The 13,623-nt window shown below is 53.8% G+C and overlaps 2 pseudogenes; both read left to right on the forward strand.

The window, feature by feature from the left end:
• The window catches only part of LOC114684823, an 8,938-nt pseudogene extending 7,715 nt beyond the window's left edge, over positions 1-1,223 (forward strand).
• Positions 1,224-3,985: 2,762 nt separating this feature from the next.
• On the forward strand, positions 3,986-13,623 carry LOC114684824 (annotated as a pseudogene).

Here is a 13,623-nt window from a genome sequence, read left to right on the forward strand (position 1 = left end):
TGTGGATGCATGGGTGGATGCATGGATGGATAAATAGCTGCGTGGATGGCCACATGGATAGCTGTATAAACGCATAACTGCATGGTTAGTTAGGTATATGGACGGACAGATGAATGCATGCATGTTGTATGGATGGGTAGGTGGCTGCATGGTTGTCTGCATGACTAACTGGATGGATGGATAGGTGAATTTGAGGCCAGTCTGGTCTACCTGAGACCCTGTGTCAGAGAGAGACAGAGTCAGAGACACAGAGAGAGAGACAGAGACGGAGATGGAGACACAGAGAGGGGCACAGAGACAGAAACAGAGAGGAATAAGTTCCGATGAGAAGTGGGGTTCTGTTGGGAGTCAGTGGAGGGACCGATAAAGGGTGGCTGATCTGCAGGACTTTGCATGTTTGTGGAGATATTGGGGGGCTCTGGGGGCTCTGGGTCAAACCTCAAGTCTCAGAATCCTTGGGAATCAAGAGCTACGTCCAGGATGGTGAAGCGAGAAGACAGCATGTCCCTTTTCCTTTCTCCCCAACCTCAGGGCCTCCCAGAGCTGATGGTGAAGCGGGTAGCGGCCCAGCTGGCTGGAGCCCTGGACTTCCTCCACGGCCGGGGGCTAGTGCATGCAGATGTCAAGCCGGACAATGTGCTGGTCTTCGACCCTGACTGCAACAGAGTAGCCCTGGGTGACTTGGGTTTGACCCGACCTGAGGGCAGCCCGACCCCTGCCCCGCCAGTACCTCTGCCCACGGCACGCCTGAACTCTGCCTCCTGCTACCGCCGAGCACCCTGCCCTTGAGGCCGGCCGTGACTCCTGGGCCCTGGGCGTACTTCTCTTCTGTGCTGCCACGGCCTGCTTCCCCTGGACATAGCGTTGGCCCCTGATCCTGAGTTCGAGGCCTTTGCCGGCTGGATGACCACTAAGCCCAGCCCCCTCGGCCACCGGCACCTGGGACCAGTTTGCACCCCCAGCTCTGACCTTGCTCCAGGGACTTCTGGACCTGGATCCTGAGACTAGGAGCCCTCGCTGGCTGTGCTGGACGTTCTAGGGGACGACTGGGGTCTCCGGGGGAGTGGAGAGGAGTCTGGGAGCTTGGGCGTCGTGTCCTATGAAGATGAGGAGGAAGAAGAGGGAGGATCGAGTTTGGAGGAGTGGACAGAGGAGGAGGAAGATGAAATTAAAGATGGTGGGAGGGTGGGGACAGGCAATAGGGGCTCCTAACCAGGTGACTGAGAGAGGTGGTCAGAACCTTGGCTAGAGTGTCCTAAGCAGCCTCGAGGCCACCTGGGAAAGGTGACAATCATGACCAGAAGACAGGGAACACTTCACTTTTGCCTGACGAAGGCTGGACTTGGAAGTGTAATCCCCACCTGCAGGGCACACACACACACACACACACACACACACACACACACACACACAACTGAGGACTCAGGGTCCGGATTGTGTACCGCTGTTACAGCCTCCCACTCCTCCCCCCATCTCACTTTTCGTCCTTCTTCCTTCATTCTGTCCCATCTTTCTCCCTCCCCTCCTCCCCTTCCTCCTCTCTTCTCCTCTCCTCATCATCTTTCCTTCTCCCCACTCCTCCTTCTCATGCTGATTTTCCTTCCAAGACAGTCTCGTGTATCCCAAACTGGCCTCAAACCCACTATGCAGATAGACGACCTTGAACTTCCGATCCTCCTGCCTCTGCCTCCCCAGTGCTGGGATTACAGGCGTGCATCTCCACACTGTCTTTGGGGTTCTGGGTAGAGATGGAACCCTGGGCTTCCTGCACGCTAGGGCAGGCCCCCTATCAACTGAACCTCCTCATCCCCTGACCCTGAGCACCGTCCCGATGAAAGTTTCTGTTCCTCCCACAGCTGTATTTCTGTATCTCTGAATCACTGACTGCTTATCATGAATTCTGATGGGACCACTCTTCTCCCCTAAGACCTGGATGGCCCCCACCAGCTGAGGCACAAAACCTGAACATGTAGGATCCGATGTTATGTTGATCTAGTGTTTCCTGGGCTCCGTGTTGGTTCCATTGTGGAATCATATATGTATTCTGAAGTTAACACACACACACACACACACACACACACACAACACACATCACTGCCGAAAGGCACTCGCACACCTTATTTGCTCCACCTGGCACACTTTGCTCCCTTCTTGGCCTACAGACCTGGTCCCCATCCCTGAAGTCCTCCCAGCCATCTGTGTCTGTCCTTCCTTTCCTTATCACCAACTGCTGCGACGTGCTTGTGTTTTTTTGTTTTTCTCGTTTCTAAACCCTTCCGTTTTCTGTTTCCACAAAGCCCCAAGTAATCTATCTGGCTCAAATATCCCAGCTCCATCTTTCTTCAAGGACCCATCGATCACGAGAGCCAGGGCTGGTTCCATGGGTCTTCCTCTCTCTCAAACAGCACACAGACCCCAGCTCAGTGTGCTTCACGTCCCAGCATCCAGCGGAGGGGTAGGAACTACAAACATCACAGGAACTTATACTTTAAAAAACACCAAGTTCTCGTGTATCCCAGGATGTCATCTCACTATGGAATGGAGGATGGATAACCTTGATTATCCTCCTTGAACTTTTGATCCCCTGCCCCCACGCCCAAGTGCTGAAATTACAGACCTGTGCCACCATGGCGATTTACACAGCGCTGGAGATTTGAGCCACCAGAGTTTTGTGCAGGTCGAGCAAATGCTGCAAACAGAGCTACGTGCCCCAAGCCAGAGTTTACACTTTCTAGATTTAGAAGTGAGTTCCCTAAATGCACCATGGTGCCCCGGTTTGGACTTGGGAACAGGAAAAGGACCTTGAAGGCAAAAGGGTAGACAGGACAACTGTTGTTAGGAGCGTTGCTAACTCAGTGTTAAATGTTGGGTGAGATGCTGACCTGTGGGGGGGGGGGAGCGGGGGAGGGGTCCAAAGGACCTTTTGCAACTGTTTTTGTAAAACTTAAAATACTTACAAAAAAAAAGTGTGTTTGGACCATGAAATGAACCCGCATCGTCAATGCCTGAAGCCCACCAGACAGTGCAGCTGTCCCAGAGGAAGGGGGAAGTCACTCCTGAGCCCCAGCTGCCCCACCACCTGTTTCTGGCCCCTGGTCTGAGGTCATTTCTCATGACATCATTTTAGAATCCTGTCTCATTTTGTCCCTAAACAGGACCCTAGTGTCTGGGGCTCTTGGACATACCTCTGGGAAGATCTGTGTCCGCCAACAGGGCAGGGCAGCAGAGGCTGGGGATCAGACCAAATGGGGCCAGGATAAAGGAGAGATGAGACCGTCTGAGGGAGGAGGCTACCGTCTGCCTCCTAGATCTGAAGGAAGAGGGCTGGGATCCGATCCCGGGGTCAGAGAGAAGAGGTCTCGGACCTAGTCTCTTGGATCGAGGAGGGGCTAATCCCTGGGACTGAGGAAGGCAGTTATAGTCCTGGGCTTCTGGGCCTGAAGGAGGATGGCTGGGGTCCTGGACCTTGGGTCTGAGGGTTAATGGATGAGGCCTGAACTCCTGAGTCTGAGGAAGGAGGGTTGGGGTCTGAACCCTCAATCTGAGGGAAGAGGGCTGGGTCTAGAGTCCTGAGCCTGAGAGAGAAGGCTGCCTCGACCCTTGGATCTGAGGGATGAGGGCTAAGGGCTTGGATATGAGAGAGAAAGGGTGGACCTAGACCTCGGTGTCTGATAGGTGGGCTGATTTCTAGAATCCTCCACTGAGGAAGGAAGGCATGGACCCCGAACGTGAGGGAGGAGGGGAGTCTGGACTTCTGCATCTGAGGAAGGAAGGCTACCAGGACTCTTGGGTAGTCCCAGGAAGGAGAGCTGAACACACACACACCCCCCACCCCAAATCTGGGCCCTTTGTTGAACCACAGTCAGTACTAGGATTCAACACACGGTGTCGCTCTGCCCCCAGTGGGGGCAGAAGGGGCGGGGCAGAGGGTGGGGCTTTACGACCCCCCAAGGTGGGGGCGGGACTTGCTCCCGGGCAAGCCGATGCTGGCAGGAGCCCCGAAGTGCAGGGCACTAACCTCAGTAGGCAGAAAGGGGTCAGACAAGCCTTGAAGAAGGTGAGGTCTGGAGCTCTCAGCCCAGGTCAGAAGTAGGGCAAGGTTAACCGGCTTGAGGTAGGCTGCAGTTGAACTAGGGAAACAGGTGGTAAGAGTCCTGGACCCTCAACAGGACAAGGAAGATCTTGAAGCCATCGAGTGCTTGAGTGTTGGGGCCAGGGTCCAAGCCCCCAAGTTGTGTGAGTCATAGAAGTTCCCCGGCAGTAATAAGTTATGGTTTGGACCTCTGGGTCTGGGGGAGGAGGGCTGAGGGCTGGGCCCCTGGGTCTGAGGGAGGGGGGCTGGGGTCAGGGACCCTGCATCTGAGGGTAGATGGACGGGGTCTGAACTCCTGAGTCTGAGCAAGGAGGCTGGCCCTTAATGTGAAGGAGGAAGGCTGGGGTCTATATTTCTAGATGTTGGAGGGGAGCTGGGGTCTGGAGCCCTGAGTCTAGGGAGGAGCCGCTGAGCTCTGAGACTTGGACCACAAAATGGTTGAGGGCTGAAGGACTGGGGACCGGTCCGAGCGCCAGCTTCCGGCAGGACCCTGATGTCTCAAGCCGCGTAGAGCCCCACCCTTCCCTGGAGGCAGAGAGCACCTGTTGCTCTTTGGAGGGAACTGCTGCTCCACTCTGGGGCCCCAGTCTGTTTGCTTTGGAAACAAGATGGGGGCGTTGTCTCAATGGCTTGGTTCATCTTACACTCCCAGGCACCAGGTGGCAGTGGGGGGGGGGGCATCTGACCTCTCAGTTGACCTCACCTCACACCACTGACTGTTCCCCACTCCTGGGGTCCTCTGACAGAATGGAAGTAAGTCACAATGAGAACTGGCGATCAGTGCAGGCCCAGACGGCTCCTTCACACCTCAGCCCTCCTCACTCAGACCCATGGGTCCAGGCGCCAGCCCTCCCTTCCTGAGACCCAGGAGGCCAGACCTCAGCCCTCCTCCATCAGACCCAGGGGTCTGGTTACCTTGCTCTCCCTCCACTGGGCACAGGCTAGCGACCTCTGGGTCCTGGGTCACTTTCCTCGTCTGTCTTGCAGAAATGCCGGGCAAGCAGTCAGAGGACGGGGTGATGGAAGGAGCAGCCGCGGAAGACGGGGGTGACGAAGGCCTGGGGGCCTCACCGTAGAGGAGCTGGAGCAGGGCCAGGAGACTGCGCTGGCCTTGGAGGACATGATGGCTCTGAGCGCCCAGACCCTGGTCCGCACTGAGGTGGAGCAGTTGTACGAGGAAGTCCGTCCCTTGGGCCAGGGCCGGTTCGGTCGCGTCCTGCTGGTTACTCACCGGCAGAAAGGTACTGGATCCTGGGCCCGGGAATGCCAGAGGGTAGATCTGAGCAAGATTTGAGACGAGCTAGCCAAGGCTAGGGAGTCTTATAACGTGAGTCAGGTCTTCCCTCCTCACTTTATTTCTAAGCTTTGTGTTTTAGGGGGTTCCTTTAACCCAGCTCTCTCCTTTGAAGAGATAGAAAGCCCGGCATTATGGTGTGTGCCTGCATAATCTCATCAGGCCGAGGCGGGGAGGTTGCTATGAATCTGGCCTAAGATTTACATAGTGAGTTCCAGGTTAGCCATGGCTACGTAGCAAGATAACTGTCTCAGACAAACAAAGCCGGACATGGTGGCTGATACTTGTAACCCCGGTATCCTGAGATAGAATCCCTGGAGGTAGAGGCAGGAGGATCAGGAGTTTGAAGTCATCCTACGATAGATCCAGAGTTTCAGGCCAGCCTGGGCTACATTAGAGGCTGTTTCAAAATAGAAAGCCAGGCAGGATGGCTCAGCAGCTAAAGGCGCTTGCCACAAAGTTCAGTTCCCCAGATCCTACCTGCACGGTGCAAGGAAAGAGCCGATTGCCCCAGGGTGTCCTCCGACCTCCAGCCCTCCTCCCAACAAACACACAATCAGCCAGTGTGAAATTAAAAAGAAGGGAGAAAAGAGAAACCTGTTCGTACTTAAAACAAACACACACACACACACACACACACACACATACCAAAAAAACCTAATGATGTTCCATCGTACAGCCATGCCCACCCCTCTGCACTTCCTGGGATGTCTGAAACCACATGATTTGTGTCTACTGTGACAGCTGTCTTTCCCTTCCTCTTTCTTCTTAAACTTTTATTGACAATTTATGTGCATACGGCAATGGGAGGGCCTGCGGGGCAACTGTGCACATGAGTGCAGTGTCCAGAGAGCCGGGGACGCGAAAGGTCCCCGAAGCTGGAGTTACAGGTGGTTGGTTGTGAGCTGCTGGATTTGAACTCTGGTCCTCTGGAAGAGTAACAGCTTCTTGTTTGTTTGTTTGTTTGTTTGTTTGTTTGTTTTCTAACCTTTTTCCTTCCTTCCTTCCTTCCTTCCTCCTTCTCTCTCTCTCTCTTCTCCTCTCATCTCTCTTCTCTCTCTCTCTCTCTCTCTCTCCCTCCTATGTTTTTTGAGACAGGGTTTCTCTTGTGTATCCCCTGGCTGTCCTAGAACTCACTCTGTAGCCCAGGCTGGCCTCAAACTCACAGAGATCCATGTGTCTCTGCCTCCCGAGTGCTGGGATTAAAAGCGTGCACCACCATGCCCGGCTCATTTTTTATTTTTACTGTATGGGTGTTTTGCCTGTATGCATGTCTATGCACCATTGCATGCAGTACCCCCAGAGGCCAGAAGAGGGCATTCGATTCCCTAAAACTACAGTTACAGATCATTGTTTAGCAGCCATGTTGGGTGCTGGGAATCAAACCTGAGTCCTCTGGAAGACCCACTGTTCTCCACCCCTGAACCATCGCTCCAACTTTCCTTTTTTTCCTCCTTCCTTCCTTCCTTCCTTCCTTCCTTCCTTCCTTCCTTCCTTCCTTCCTTCCTTCTTCCTCTCTCTCTTTCCTACTGCTGCCACAGTGGCCTCAGACTTGCCATGTATCTGAGGCTAGCTTTGAACTCCTGATCCTCCTGCCTCTGCCTCCCCTGAGTGTTGGGATTACGGGAGTGCACCTCCAGGCCCAGTTTATGTCGTTTGAGGGATGGAACCAGAGGTTTCATGTATTCGGGGCATGCCATCTGCCAAGAGGATGATGCCTTTAGGTCATGAGTTCTCAACCTGTGGGTCGCGACCCCTTTAGAGAGACAATCTTTTCAAAGGGGTCACCTAAGGGATCATCAAAAAGCACAGATATTGCCGGCGGTGGTGGCGCATGCCTTGAATCTCAGACTGGGGAGGCAGAGGCAGGAGATCTCTGTGAGTTCAAGGCCAACAGAGTGAGTTCCAGGACAGGTTCCAAAGCTGCACAGAGAAACCCTGTCTCAAAAAAACAACAAGCTGGGTGGTGGCGGTGGTGGCACACGCCTTTAATCCAGCACAGGAAGCAGAAGGTGGATCTCTGTGAAGGCCAGCCTGAACTACCAAGTGAGTTCCAGGAAAGGCACAAAAGCTACACAGAGAAACCCTGTCTCGAAAAACCAAAAAAAAAAATAAAAAATAAAAAAAAAACAAACAAAACCACAGATATTTACATTACAATTCATAACAGTAGCAAAATTACAGTTACGAAGTAGCAATGAAAATTTTATATGGTGGGGTTGTCGCAGCATTAGGAAGGTTGAGAACGCTGATTTAAAGAAATAAAATGAGGCTATTTGTGTGGACACCAATACAATCTGCCTGGTATCCTTCAAGAAGAGAGTAGGAGTCAGGACTGTGTGAGGACTCAGCTTGAAGACAGCCATCTGCAAGCCAAGACACCCTGTCTCAGAAAGGAGAGAGAGAGAGAGCGGGTGGGCAGGGCTGAGGATGTAGCTCAGTGGTGTGAGTGCTTACCTGGTGTCTGGGAGGCCCTAGGTTCAATACCCGTTTCCGGACAAAACCAAAGCATCTCATCAAATTTCGACATCCTGCTGGGCAAACACCTGTGAGTCCAGCACTCAGGGAGCAGAGGCAAGAGTGCTCAGTGGCCTCACCCACAGGACGCTGAGATGCCTGGGAGGGTGAAGGCATTGCCTCGGAGATAGTACCACCTGAGTTGGATCCCTGGAACCCACATCAAGGTGTAAGGAGCAAACTGACTCCACAGAGTTGTCCTGTGACCTACATGTTCACCTTCTGTGCATATTCATTGATGGTATCTAACCACCTATCTGTTATCTCTCTCTCTCTCTCTCTCTCTCTCTCTTCTCTCTCGAAGGCTAAGGCTAAAGAGATGGCTCCGTAGTTAAAAATCATTTTTCCTTTTGCAGGAAAAAAAAATACGTGAATTCAATTCCATAGGCTCCGATGCCTTCTGACATCTGTGGACACCAGGCATGCACATCCATACACGTAGACAGACACTTCATACACATAAAATAAAAACTGAAAACAAAGAAGGAGAGGATGGAGAGATGTCTCTGAGACGGTTCTGCAGTTAAGAGTGCTTCTTGTGCTGGGTGTGTGTGTGTGTGTGTGTGTGTGTGTGTGTGTGTGCGTGCGCGCGCACCTTTAATCTCAGCACTCGAAGGCAGATCTCTGAGTTCGAGGCCAGCCTGGGCTACAGAGCAAGTTCCAGGACAGGCTCCAAAACTACACAGAGAAACTTTCTCTCTCTCTCTCTCGATTTATTTATTATGTATACAATGTTCTGCCGCATATATGGCTGCAGGTCAGAAGAGGGCGCCAGATCTCATTAGAAGGTTGAGGGCCACCATGTGGTTGCTGGGAATTGAACTCAGGACCTCTGGAAGAGCAGTCAGTGCTCTTAACCTCTGAGCCATCTCTCCAGTTTGAGAAACCCTTTCTTGAAAAGGGAAAAAAAAAATACTTCTTGCTCTTGCAGAGGACTTGAGTTCAGTTCCTAGTATCAGGCAACTCACAACCACCTGTGACTCCAGTTTCAGGGAATCTGACACCTTCTTCTGTAGGCATCCCCCCGCCCCGACACACACAGCATATGCTCACTCACACACACACACACACACACACACACACACACACAAACACACACACACACACAACACAAAAAATGCATGATAAATACAAAAGACCATATTTGAGGCCAGTGTGGTCAATGGAGTTCCAGGGTGGGTGGGATTACCCAGAGAGATCTTGTCTCAAAAACTAAAAAGGAAGGAAGGAGAGAACCTTATCTTTGAACACAGCCTCATTTGCCGGGGTGAGATGGGGTGGGGGGTGGGATCCTAGGAATTTGACTTCCGTTGTTTGAATTTGAGGGAATCCGATTTGACCCATAACACAGAGGGAAACAGAATGAGAGAACAACAGCGGGGGAATGGAGGCACTGATGGTGAGTGAGAACCAACCTCAGCTGCTTGGTTCCATTGGACATATGAGTTACACCCCTGAGTGCCCAGCCTCATGCTAGATCCATGGTTCTCAACCTGTGGGTCGCGACCCTTTGGGGGGGCAAACGACCTTTTCACAGGGGTAACCTAAGACCCGTCAGAAAACACAGGTATTTACACGATGATTCGTGACAGCATCAAAATTACAGTTATGAAGTAATGACAAAAATAATTTTGTGTTTGGGGGGGGTCAGCACACCTGAGGAACCATGTTAGAGGGTCGCAGCATTGGAAGGGTGAGAACCGCTGTGCTGGACGATGCCCCGGGTGTAAAGATGGAGGCGGCGCTGAGATGTTCATAGTGCAGTGGGAAGTGAGCAGAGACCTTCAGAACACTAGGTGACGGGGTCTGTGGCTCAGGGACAGGGCACTGCTCACCTCGCATGCCTGAGGCCCGTTCAGTCCACACACACACACACACACACACACACACACACACACACACACAACACACGCACACCACACAACGAAAACCAGGGGGTGGTGGGAAGCCAAGACAGCTGAGAAGACACTGCCTCTTCAGGCTGGAGTGTGCGGAGTTGAACGGCGGGTGTCTAAAGAGGCAGCCATGCCTGTCATTCAGCCATACGGGAGGCTGAGGAAGCAGGATGGCCAGTCAGGGTCTATCTGAGGCTGCAGAAATTCATGCGAGGCCTCCCAAAAAACTTAGTGAAAACTTATATCAAAGCAAAAAGTAAAAAGAAGTCTGAGGATTTGGCTCAGGGCTCCAGTGCTTGTCTAGACTGTACCAGTGAGAGGCGGGGGACGTGGCCCAGTGATAAGCGGTTGACCCAGAATCTCTCAGTGAGCAGGGAAAGACATCATTCTTCCATAGAGCCCTGCCTAGAAGCCCCCACTGAGGGTCAGGGCCATGGCTCCGTGGTGGGCACTTGCCCAGCATGCCTGAAGCCCTAAGATCAATCCTCAGCCATACAAAAAAGAGAAAGTTGGCAGCCTGCCTGACTCACACAGCACAACCCCGTGGTTGCGTTAGTTCTTAAGATAAGCGTAAGAAATAATCGCTGACGGCTAGAAGCTTGACACTAAAAGTTTCTACCTTGGAGGGAGAATCTAGGAAGTGGTTTCTCTCGTGGACTCGGATCATGACTCCTTGATTGGACCTGTTGCCCTGGACTCTGCAGTTTCCCCAGGTGTCTCAAACAGGTCTTTGTGCCAGCCGGGGTGGGCCATACCTACAATCACACCTGTGAGACAGGAAGATCCGGAGTTTAACGGCATCCCCAGCCAAGAGGGAGCCAGAAGCCAGGCTGGAATACGTGAGACCCTACCTCAGAAAAAGGGAAAAAAAAAAATCCTCCCACGGTCTGCACAGGACCAACCTAGGCCTTCCACCTATGAGTGACAGTTGTGTAGCTTGTTCTGTTTGTGGGATTCCTAGCAGTGGGATCAGGACTGTCCCTAATGCTTGAGCTAGCTTTCAGGGACCTATTTCTTTCTTTTCTGTTTGCTTGTTTGTTTGTTGTTGTTGTTTTGAGACAGGGTTTCTCTGTGTAGTTCTGGCTGTCCTGGAACTCGCTCTGTAGACCAGGCTGGCCTTGAACTCACTGAGATCCACCTGCCTCTGCCTCCCGAGTGCGAAGATTAAAGATGTGCACCACCTCTGGCCGGCTTTCGGGAACCCATTCCTCACACTGGGTTGCCTCGCCCAGCCTTAATACAAGGGGAGGACCTTAGCCCTACCTCCGACTGATACACCATGTTTTATTGACATCCATGGGAGGCCTGCCCCTTTCTGAACAGAAACAGAGAAGGGGTGGATGTGGGGAGTGGGGGTGCAGAGAGGAGGCCAGGAGAGGGAACGGGAAGAGAGGAGGGAGGGAAACTCCCTTCAGGGTGTAAAATAAACGAATGAAATTTAATTAATTAAAAAAATCCTCCTACATGGGATTGTCATCAGGGGGAGTTAAACAGACTCACTGAGGTTCCAGGTTCGGTTTTTATTCACCCTGAGAAGAGAAATGCAGAGTGGACATGGGTGGCATGGTGGCCATTATGGGTGCATGGCGTGGGTGACGTGGGTGGAATGTGGTGGACGTGGTGTGGGTGGACCGTGGACATGGGTGGACATGGCGTGTAGACATGGGTGGACGTTGGGGTTGGACATGGGTGGACATGGTGGATGTGGGTGGACATGGGTGGGGGTGAACATGGGTGGACGTGGGTGGACATGGGTGGACATGGGTGGACATGGTGGATGTGGATGTGGGTGGACGGAGTGGACATGAGTGGACGTGGGTGGACGTGGGTGGGTGGGTGGGTGGGTGCGGGTAGACATATGGGTGGACGTGGGTGGGTGGGACATGTGGTGAGGGTGGACATGTGGGTGGACACGGGTGGACACGTGGGTGGACCAACATGGACATGTGTACATGGGTGGCCCTGTGCTGGTGCGGGCGGTAGGGGGGTGGCCATTTACGGTAGGCAGCAAACAGGATTGGCCAAGGAGGAGTTTGGGAAACTTCCCTCCTGAAGCCTAGGAAGAGGATCAAGAGAGCTGGTCCAGTGACCCCAAACTCCTACCCACCTCTGACATCCATCCCTGTTCCATCTGCCCCCCACCTCCAGGAACACCCCTGGCACTGAAGCAGCTCCCCAAGACCTCGACCTCCCTCCGTAGCTTCCTGTATGAGTTCTGCGTGGGCCTCTCACTTGGCACGCACCCGGCCATCGTGCAGCCTACGGCATTGGCATTGAGTCAGCCAATTCCTACAGCTTCCTGACGGAGCCTGTTCTCCACGGGGACCTCATCACCTTCATCCAGCCCAAGGTGAGTAGGTCGGCCCCTGGGTATGCCTTCGTGAGCCTCACCAGGGTTTGTGGGAAGTCAAGGAACCCCAAGATCACGCTCACTGTGTCAGGCCACCCTGGTCCCCATCTAACCCCAATTTCTAGAATTGTTGGGTCATTTTAGCGTTCCTTGACTGTGTCCTATTGGGATTAACCAACCTTCACAAGCTCATAGTCTGCCCTGCTGGAGTTAACAGGCTTCATGGGCTCATCGGGTCCCATCTGGGGTCCATGAGTTCCAGCGCTAGGCCTCAGATACTTGCAAACTCATGGGACTTGTAGGCTCCTACTAGGCCTCGGAGGCCTCACAGGCTCGGACTCATGGAGGCCTTACCAGCTCACACTAGACCTGACAGCCTTGCACTGGGCCTCAGAGACCTCACAGGTTCACAGGTCTGATGGGCTCCGCTGGGCCTCCTAGGCCTTACAGGCTCACCCTGGACCTCACGGGTATCACAGGTTCACACCCCTTAGGGACACATGTCGCGCTTCACACTAACAAGTTCACACCGGGCCTCCCAGGTCTCTCAAAGCTCACAGGCCTCACTGGCATGACCTGTGAGCCTTCTCAGCTTTTCCAGGAGCTGTGCCTGGCGTTGGAAAGAATCCCTACCTCTTCCGTTTCCCTCAGCAGCTAGGGGGCAGGGGACCTTCATTATCTCTGACCCCTGCAGGTGGGTCTCCCCAGCCAGCGGTCCAGCGCTGTGCAGCCCAGCTGGCCTCAGCTTTGGAGCACATCCACTCCCATGGCCTGGTGTACCGGGACTTGAAGCCAGAGAATGTGCTGGTGTGTGACCCAGACTGCCATCGCGTCAAGCTGACGGACTTCGGCCACACCCGGCCCAGAGGGACCCTGCTCCGACTCACTGGGCCACCCATCCCCTACACGGCCCCTGAGCTGTGTGCCCCCCCACCCTTCCCCGAGGGACTACCCATCCAACCTGCCCTGGATGCCTGGGCTCTGGGAGTCCTGGTCTTCTGCCTGCTCACCGGCTACTTCCCCTGGGACCAGCCCCTGGTGGAGGCTGACCCTTTCTTCGAGGACTTCCTGATCTGGCAGGCCTCTGGCCAGCCCCAAGACCGGCCCCAGCCCTGGTACGGCCTATCGCCTGCGGCAGACACTCTCCTGTGGGGGCTGCTAGACCCTCACCCCAGGAAGAGGAACCCTGTGAGCTCCATCAAGGGCTACCTCGGCCAACCCTGGAAGCAGAGGGAGGGGGAGGCTGAGGAACTGGTAAGCTGGGATGGGAGTGGGAGACCACGGGGCTGCAAAGGGGGAGCAGCCCTGCATGCCGAGACCTGCTTAGCCCGCGCTGCCGGCTGCCGCCTCCCTCCGTTTCCAGTCTCCCCTGCCCGTCCTGTGTGTAGTCTGTATCCCTCCTTTATGCTCTGTGCGTGCGTGCGTGCGTGTGTGTGTTGTTGTGAAAGTCAGAGACTTTCGGGAGCCAGTTCTT

Source organism: Peromyscus leucopus, unplaced genomic scaffold, assembly GCF_004664715.2.
Source record: "Peromyscus leucopus breed LL Stock unplaced genomic scaffold, UCI_PerLeu_2.1 scaffold_1055, whole genome shotgun sequence".
Lineage (NCBI taxonomy): Eukaryota > Metazoa > Chordata > Mammalia > Rodentia > Cricetidae > Peromyscus > Peromyscus leucopus.